Source organism: Nanorana parkeri, unplaced genomic scaffold (assembly GCF_000935625.1).
Source record: "Nanorana parkeri isolate BGI_ZX_2015 unplaced genomic scaffold, ASM93562v1 scaffold1, whole genome shotgun sequence".
NCBI classification, from domain to species: domain Eukaryota; kingdom Metazoa; phylum Chordata; class Amphibia; order Anura; family Dicroglossidae; genus Nanorana; species Nanorana parkeri.
Window position 1 is genome coordinate 6,480,073 of NW_017306269.1, and position 9,800 is coordinate 6,489,872.

General features: G+C 46.2%; 1 non-coding gene across 1 annotated transcript; it reads left to right on the forward strand.

The window, feature by feature from the left end:
• The first annotated feature begins 6,972 nt into the window (after positions 1 to 6,972).
• On the forward strand, positions 6,973 to 7,066 carry TRNAI-UAU. Its single transcript has 2 exons — positions 6,973 to 7,010; positions 7,031 to 7,066. It is a non-coding gene; the product is annotated as a tRNA-Ile (tRNA).
• The last annotated feature ends 2,734 nt before the right edge of the window (positions 7,067 to 9,800 follow it).

Consider the following 9,800-nt stretch of genomic DNA (forward strand, 5'->3'; position numbering starts at 1 on the left):
ACACACACAGCTAATATCCATGTGCGTACATTTTGTTTTCTTTGTACATAGGATTAATTTTGTCTCACAAATTCAAAACTTTTATGCTTTATGATCATGGAGTAATAACGCTGTACTTACATGAGTTTGTTGCAGACAGGTGGTAAGAAAAAGGCTTTGTTCTCTTCTATCCATTTGTTTACATTAATTGGCTGGACCTCCATGACTGTGGACAGAACTCCTTATAGTTGTTAGACACTTTCCGGCTTTGACTCACAGATTGGACAGGCAGTTGGAATCTTGTCACTAGACCTGGCATTTTAAGGACCACTGCATGTTTACTGAACAAAGTTCAAAAGAGTCAAAGGTAAAGTCAGACAGTCGTAGTTACAAATGCAGAAACAACTGTTAAAGTGAACTGGATCCAAAATAGATTTTTAAAAGTAAACATATTTGTTAAAACTATTTCATGGGTTATTTATTTCATAACGTTCTGATCAGCAACTATGCTATTTAATTATTTGCAACGTCAACCCGTGCACGCTCTGACGTATTTTTAATTTGCACAGTAGTGTCCCCTTACGTAAAATTCCTTCGTCATTTACAGTCCCACAAAGAGGCAAATAGGTTAAGATTGTAGCTTTGCACACGTGAGCTTGGCTGGTGCAGCTTTTCTCACTCCACTTATTCCTGGGGACCTCATTAAACTGTATGTCAAGCAAAAGACTTTGTTTTTTTCTGCTTTTGAATAGAGTAAAGAAAGATTTGAACTCTTGTCTTGATTTTACTGCAATAAGGGCTACATTAGAGAAATTTACCCTCACTTCCTGTCCTGCTGACAATGGATTCACCAAACAGGAAGTGAGGGAAACTTTGCAAAAATGGCACAGAAATAAAGAAAACTGACATTAGTTCTAGCCTTCCCCTTCTCTACAACAATTTTGTTTTTATTCTGTATGTGTTGCTTTTGTAGACTTCCCCTAACCTACAAAACAAAATGGAACAGAGCGCCACCTCCGTGTGTAAAATCGTTTTTTAAAATGCATAAAACAAGGGATAAACAGTATGCGCTCACAAGGAAATGTTTTCATCACACTTTAACAACACTGTCTGTTAACCCAACATTTTCCCCCCGACTATGTTCCACGGCTGCCTCCAATCACCGTCCGCAGTCAGCTAAGATTGACGCGTTTCAGGGGCACGCCCCCTTCATCAGATGATTCTGTTCCCTTTTGTTTTTTATGTTCGTGTCGTAAGCCCCAGAGCCTTGGATGAGCAGCCCCTCAAGTTTGTGTGAAAAACTTTGAATTATTGAACAGCGAGTGGATTGTTCAGATGGCAGCCATTAGCGCCAAGAGTTAACGAAAACTTCTTCCCCTAACCTACTGTCTAGTAGAACATTGTCAGTAGGACAAGAAGTGAGGGTTACTGCACCAGAGCCCCAGATGGCACTAAAAATTTGACAGGGGTTCTAATCTTCTACTATTTGATCCAATACTAGGAAATAGCATTTTGGCTGGACATACATTTTAAATCATTGGTGGATCCATTGATACAAACACTAGTGCCCATGGCAGGATTCTCTAGTTACTTCAAAAGATACTGCAGCTTAAGCTGTGAACATTTTAAAAGTCAGTACTCTACATTAGAGGTGTATTTATGGATTTAAATGTTATTTCTAAAAATATAACTATTCACTTTGTAAAGATGTAGATTTAGATTAAGTGCAATTAACCTACAGCTAGCCATACATGTTTTGATTTCTCCCTATGGAGAAATCAATGGGGGAAATCACTCAATTCCACCATGCACACTAAACAGTGTTGATGGAGGAACCTCCAGTGCCAGCTTTTGTATTCAGACATCCGGAACCCGGCAATCAGAGTGGGACATAGTTGTACAGGTTGGGGTAAAGGGCTCCCGAGGATGGGAGAGACTCTAGAGAAGTCCCAGAGGCGAGCATGGGAGGAGTTGACGAGGGAGCTGGGAAGCAGGAGGTCTTTTGAAGAGCGGAGGGGGCGGTTAGGGTGATACTTTGAGACATGGTTTAAGATATAGCCGGGGGCAGAGTTGTGGATGGCTTTGTAAGTGGTTGTTAATATTAAGAATTTTATCCTTTGGGCGAGTGGATGCCAGTGCAGTGATGTAAAGCACTGCATAAATTCATGCCTCCATATAAATACCTGTAATAAAGAAATAAATAAATTCAGCAGTGCTCCTAAATACAATAGCCGGCAGCGGGGATTCCTCCATCCTACTGTTTAGCATGGGTGAGGGAATCAATAGACATGTGCACTGCCAAAAAATTAGTTTCGTTTTAAATTCGGATTTGTGTTATTTCGTTTTTCGGGTGTGAAAGTCAATTCGGATTCGAAATTCGGATTCGGAAGAAATTCGTTAGCGGTAGTTCGTTCGAACGTTCGTTTCGTTTTCGTTTCTTATTCGGTTCGTTCATACGTTCGTTCGTTTACAGCAAAGTGACGTTTGAGGGGGGAAAATGTTTTCTTCAACGGACGAAACGAATAAGAAACGAATAAGAAACGAACGTTCGAACGAACTACCGCTACCGAATTTCAGAAATGGAAATTCGGATTCGTTTGCATTCGTTATGTCTGTAATTCGGAATTCGGATACATCCGAATGTCCGAATTTCCGAAAATTCGTCCGAATTTCGATTCGGAACGAAACGAATCGCACATGTCTAGGAATCAATAGGTTTCTCTCATTCCGCCCGTGGGGCTGAATAAAAGAAATTCAAAGCATGTATTGTCAGCTGTAGTTTAAAAAAAAAAAAAAATCAGGTCTGGGTAAATAACTTTTTATTGTGTTTATTTTTACGTCTTTCCTGCAACTCTGCAACTATTCCCAGACAGAGGCTCAGCCTGAGTGTGTGAGGTGTGTATGATGTATGTTGGCGCCCTCTAGTGCTCAAACACTATATTGCAATGACCCTGGAAGAGACATCCCCTCAACTATGTGCTTGTCATGTGTTCCCTTAAGGTGCCCATACACCTGCCGATTATCGTACGATAATCGCGGGAAATCCCGCGATCATACGATAATCGGCAGGTGTATGGAAGGCGTGCAACCCTTTCTACTGTACGGTCGCACATCTTTTGTCTTACGAGCATGTTTGAAAACCCGACGAGAATCGTACGATTTTTGGTGGATTTGTGGCCTGCTCGTAAGACAAATGCCAGTTTGTCAGTTCACACTGCCAGTTCAGCATTGCAGTCATGTTGCGGTCAGTCTATATAGGGTAATGTCGCCCACTTTGTGGGTGGACAGAGGTTGGTAAACGGTAATTTGGTTGGTGTAAGTTGTAGGTGATGACTAAGCATGGTGGCCTGTTAATGGTTACCAGCGGTTCTGTTTAGTCATAAAGGTCTAATTCATGATTAACTTTTATTTGGAACCAATATACTGTATGGGCCATGGCCTATAGTTTTCCCACAACCCTTGCTGGATTCCCCTCTCCCCGCTCCGATCTGCCAGCGCTGACTGGCGGAACGGACGGGGGAGGGGGCGGGTACAGCTGGCTCTGCCTCTAGATAGGCAGAGCCAGCTGTCACTCATGCAGCTGGGCGGATCTCGACGTCGATGTCGGGATCCGCTCCGGCGTCTCAGTAGTCCTGCGAGCTGTAGCTCACGGTATACTGAGCTTAGGGTAACGGGAGGACGCTAGTTTGTGTCCTCCCGTTACCCTAAGGAGAACTATGGGGAAAAACACTGACCCCATAGTTCTCCTTTAAAGCATTCTCTGTATTAGGGTAAAAAGGGCACAGCACCTTTTTTCTACCCCAGTCCCCCCCACACTTACCTGTCAGCTGCGCTCGGTCCTGAAGTGATCCTCCGTTTCCTGAACTTCCGGGTTGCGGGGGGAGGATACTGATGGCAGAGGAGCCGTAGTCTCCTTCTGCTATCAATCAAAGAGGGAAGGGGCTTGCCACAGTGCTGTGTGTGTCTATGGACGCACACAGCCACTGAGGGCACGAGCGCACATGGGTGCCTCCATTAGAGCGATGGTGACACCTGTGCAGGGGGCGGGGGGAAGAGTGCTGCGGGGACCCACTAGAAAACGAGGAATTAAAAACTTTTAAAGAAAAAAAAAGCAACGGCCTCCAGCAAAGGAGGGTCTACTTGAAGAAATGTATACAAAAAATGAGGCTTTCATTTTTGCCATGTGATTGGGAACATGTACCAAGTATGAAGGCGGTGTTATCCCAATTTGGCTGACTTGACGTCTGGCCGTTGTAATTACTCCTTAAGGCCGTGACACACTGCACACGAAGCAGCGCGGAGCGGGGGCGCGCTGCCTTTGCGAGCAGTGTGTCATGTAATTTTCTGCTTGGCACCTCAGCTTGCGAGAGCTCGCGGAGCTGAGCGTGCCGAGATGAACAATTTCAACTTCAGCCAATCGGCTCGCGCGTATAAACCAGCGCGTCGCGATGCGACAGCTGGCAGGTTGTTACGGACGAGCCGATTGGCTGAAGGTGCTGTCAATCATCTGACTGCACTCTGCTCACACACTGCACGCAAAGCTCCGTGCCGGATAGCTTTGCTTCGCTCTGCACGGCTTCGCGTGCAGTGTGTCACGGCCTTTACTCCTAATGCCGGGTGGGAAGTTCTGAAACATACAAGCGTTTGGGTGGCTATTAGGGTTGCTACCTGTCCAGGATTCACCCGGACAGTCCAGGTTTTAAATGCTGTGTCCAGGTTTCATGGCAGCAGAAACCCGGAGTCAAGATGTCAGGCAGACAGAGGCAACCAAAATTAAGATAGGGGCTACTGGCCCCCCACTGAAAATAGTCTCAACTGTGATATTTACATATGAATGGGCGTCACTATTTGCATATGAATGGGTGGCGCTATTTACATATGAATAAGCCACAACTCATTCTCCCACAAATATGTCTGCGCCGTTGCTTGAGTGTTTCGATTTCGCTTGAAGAAAAGGTGGCAACCCTAGTAGCTATAGAGCCACCCGATCCCTTGTATGTTGCAGGAAGTGTGTGCTGGCCCTCCCCCCTTCTGCCGCTGCTGCCGGCTATCCCAGGCTTTACTGTCCCCTGTGTGCACCCGGGACTCTGTGGCTGGATCGGAGAAAGGTCAGTATACTTCCAGCGGCTGATTTTGCCTCCAATCCCTGGAAGTAGAAGCAATGTGTATTACATCACTTCCTGTCATTTCTCCAGCTGCAGATCTCTGCTTCATCAGCTTCTCCGGGGTCCCTGGGTGACATTAAGGGTCTAAAAGACCTCTGATGTCTCCATAAAAAAAGGACCTATCACTGAATATTGTGCTATCACGCAGGGGGCCTGTTATCCCCTTATGTGATAGCAATAAAGTTAAGTGTAAAAAAAAAAAAAAAGGTAGTTTAAAAATTAAACTCACATTTAAAAAGAAAAGTCCTCCGCCCCTATGTACACGCACATACAAATGCAAACACGCGTCGGGTGCGCCTACATGCGAAAACGATTGTGAAACACGTGTTACATATAACAGTAAACGTTGGAGTGTTCTAAGGCCATCTACATCCTCACCTATGGCCAATTTTGGGTATGGTAGTTTTTTTTTTTGCAATTTCGCGGGCCTGCGCAATTTTAAGGCTTGACATGTTTGGTGTCTCTTTACCCAACGTGACCCCGTCTTTTATATTTTACCAAAAAATTGGGTAATGATAAATGTTTCATTAACAATGTAGGGATCAAAGGATCTGTGAATGTATGGCGCAGCAGTGTGGGCAGAGCCACACACAGCCGCGCCAAATTCAAGCTTGTAAACAAGCCTGTGGGGAGAAGCTGGGTATAACCTGAAACGTGGTCAGAAAGGTAAGCTTAGTCCCTGTTCACACCTTCTGTGAAAGCGCGGCAAATGCGCGCTTTGATGCAAGTTCACAGAGCGTACCAAAACGTGCAACATGCTTGTGGTACCATCACTTGTTAATTGCATCCCAGAATCAGCCAGGAAAAAGGCATTTGCCGCACATTTAATGCGCACAAACGCGGTATGCCTGTAGCATAGTCTGCTGCATGAGCTACTTTTACCAGTTTGCTGCCCATGCGGCACCATTTGAAATTAATGGGTGACACACGGCAAACTCATGCGAACGCGCATGCAATGCGAAGGTGTGAACCAGGACTTAAGCCCGTGACACACTGCATGCAAAGCTGTGCAGAGTGAAGCAGAGCTGTCAGGCACGGAGCTTCGCATGCAGTGTGTGTGAGCGAAGTGCAGCCAGATGAATGACTGCATCACCAGCCAATCGGCTCGCGCGTAACAATTGGATGGAGTTTGCATCGTGACGCGCGGGTTTATCCGCACGAGCTGATGGGCTGAAGAGGAATTTTTTCATCTTGGCACACTCAGCTATGCGAACTCTCAGAAGCTGATGTGGCGGAGAGAAAATTACATGAATGAGGCCTTAGCCTGTAGCTCATTACAATGTATTGCTTTCTATTACAGATTACAGACTGGATTTATCAACGTTTTCACCTAGGATTCAGATAACTTTTACCGAAGAGTCACCTATTTCACAAAAGATTCTATGAGACAAATGGGTGAATCTTAAGTGAAAGCTGTGTGAAAACAATGATAACTATACTACTGCTTGACCACAATACCAGCTCCCAATGTAATCTACTCTTCTGTCGTAGATGGGGAAATGCAGTAATACAAAACTGCCGCTAGAGGTCAGCACCGCACCTTTTAGAACACACGGCAAGCTATACACTACAAATGGTGGCAGACCGAGCCAGTGCGGGCTCTGTATTGTGGCTGCAGATGAATGAACAGTCTGATAGTATTGTGCCCGGAGAAGGTCATGAAACGTTTCTTTTCCTTTTTTGTGCCACAAATCTGCTGAACGCCGGTACACTCTTCTACACCGTTCCTACTTCCCGGCTGTAAACTAAAAGGGGGCGGGGACTGGTGACGTTTCATGCCCGCCCTATGGGAAAGCTGGTAAAGCGTTCGGTGTGAGAATATGTCAGAGCTCCAGTGGCGCAATCGGTTAGCGCGCGGTACTTATACAGCAGTACAATGCAGAGCAATGCCGAGGTTGTGAGTTCGAGCCTCACCTGGAGCACATATTTTTTATGAGCTGTATTCACTTTTAAATGCTTCCTGTAGTACTTGAAACTCTGTAACTGCAGGTCTGTGTGCATGCTGCACTGAGGATAAATAGGAAAGCAGCCATTTCAGGACATGATTACAAGTGTATGGCTTTATCATTTAGTTAGTGTTTTTTATCATTGTTTATGCTATTTTACATACTGCAGAGTCTGCAAAACAAAAATCAAGAACAGTCAGAGCGTTCATCATGCATAGTGAATTTGAATAATGTATTGAATTTGATAATGTATTGCTTTAGTGCCCAACCTGCGGCACAACAAGTGCTGCACAAATGAGCACATTAAATATTGTCCATGCACCTTCAGCACCTATTGTGTGGCCCTTGGGGCCCCTGCAGATAGTAGTGTGTTTTTTCCTGACCTATGTGCTCAGCCAATGAAGGAAAACTATTTTTTTTAAACTGGGATTATTTCTTTAACATTATATTATTTATTTTTACCAACCATCCACTTTCTTTTTTTCCCCTCTGATCTTTTATAATGGGCCTTGCTGGGAGAAATATCAAATGTGTCAATAGTCATTTTAGGGGGGCTGTAGGGAGCACGAATGGGGAATCATTGGTTTGTAAAGGGGCTGAAATAGCTGTGATCTCTAGCAGCCTTAAAGGAGAACTATGGGGTTAAGGCTTTTCCCCATAGTTCTCCTTAGGGTAACGGGAGGACACAAACTAGCGTCCTCCCATCACCCTAAGCTCAGTATACCGCGAGCTGCAGCTCGCGGTATACTGAGAAGCCACTGTATACCGCAAGCTGCTGCTAGCGGTATACTGAGACGCCACAGCTGAAGCGGATCCCGACAATTATGCCGGGATCCGCCCAGCTGCGTGAGTGACAGCTGGCTCTGCCTATCTAGAGGCAGAGCCAGCTGTACCCTCCCCCGTCCGATCCGCCAGTCAGCTCTGGAGGATCGGAGCTGGGAGGGGGGATTCCAGCCCCTCCCCTGTCACGGCAGAGAGCCGTGACAGGATCGAGTGGTGAGCGAACGCCGGGATATGTTCGCTCACCTCCCGATCTACTGAGCCGACCTGCGACAGTCTCATTGTCACAGGTCGGCTAGAACTATGAGGTGAGTGAAAAGCACTCACCTCATAGTTCTCCTTTAAGCTGGGCTGGCCATACACCTATAGATTATCTGCAGATGTTCTAGGGTCAGATGGAAAAAGTGCAACAGATCCTCCTTCTACGCCAAGTCCTCCTTCTACGCCAAGTGGGAGATTCCTCCATCCACACAGTTTAGCGTAGATGGAGGAATCTGTTGCCCTTTTTCCATCTGACCCTAGAACATCTGCAGATAATCTATAGGTGTATGGCCAGATTTAGATAATGTGTCTGGTCTATGTCTCCTAAACCATGTCCCCAGTCTGATTGTCTTCTGTAGTATGTGTGCAGCTTCTGACCATCTCGTACTGCATGCCTGCAGTCTCTGACCATCTTTTGTAGCTTGTTTGCAGTATCTGACGATCTCTTGTATGTATACAGACTCTGAACATCTCCTATTGCATGTCTGCAGTGTCTGAGCATCTCTTGTAGCATGTCTTCAGTCTTTGACCTTCCCATGTAGTGTGTCTGCAGTCTCTGGCCATCTTTTGTAGCTTGTCTGCAGTCTCTGGCCATCTTTCGTAGCTTGTCTGCAGTCTCTGACCATCTCTTGTAGCATGTCTACAGTCTCTGACCTTCACTTGTAGCATGTATGGAGTCTGACTATTCCTTGTAGCATGTCTGCAGTCTCTGACCATCTTTTGTAGCATGTCTGCAGTCTCTGACCAACTCTTATAGTATGCCTGCAGTCTCTGACCATATTCTATTATATGTCTGCAGGGTAGCCATCATGGGGGTACGGCCGATACCCATGTAAGGAACCCCGGGCCCCCACCAGGGGTGGAACTACTGGCAGTGCAGCCACCCCAAGGCCCAAGGCTGAGGGGGCCCACTGGCATGTGAGGAAGTGGAGGAGGTCGGGGCCCAGCAGTGGCAGGTAAGAGGAGCTGCATGTTCACGGAATGGACCCCCGACCAGCCCACCTGAGACTCTGCAGAGCCCACCACAGAGAGCCTGAGATGGGCTGTGCAGAATCTATGGTGTGCTCTGCAGGGTCACACTCAGATGGGCTGTGTGGTATCCCAGGCATGTGCAGGGTCTCAGGTGGGCTCTGCAGTGCCTTAGGTTGGTCCTGAGTCCAGTGGGTTACTAAATCCTGAGTCCAGTGTGTCACTAAGTCCAGATTCCATTGCGTTACTAAGTCCAGTTCGTTACTAAGTCCTGAATCCAGTGCCTTACTAAGTCCTGAGTCCAGTGCGTTAGTAAATCCATAGTCCAGTGCGTTACTAAGTCCTGATTTAAGTGCGTTACTAAGTCCTGATTTAAGTGCGTTACTAAGTCCAAAGTTCAGGGAGTTACTAATTCCAGAGTCCAGTGCGTTCTTAAGTCCTGAGTCCATTGTGTTACTAAGTCCAGAATACAGTGCATTGCAAAGTCCTGAGTCCAATTAATATACTGTTCTACATTGCTGTATAATGTATTGCTGGGATTTGTAGTCCCCTTACAGCCGGTGCCATCCTGCATTAGAGTGAAAGCTCCTCTGTGCAGAGACTGAAGTGATTGGCTCTGTATAGCACTGTGGTATATGCTAGAGCTATATAAATGTATAATAATAGTGTGAGACCGCTGGGGGGGGGGGGGGGTGGTTGG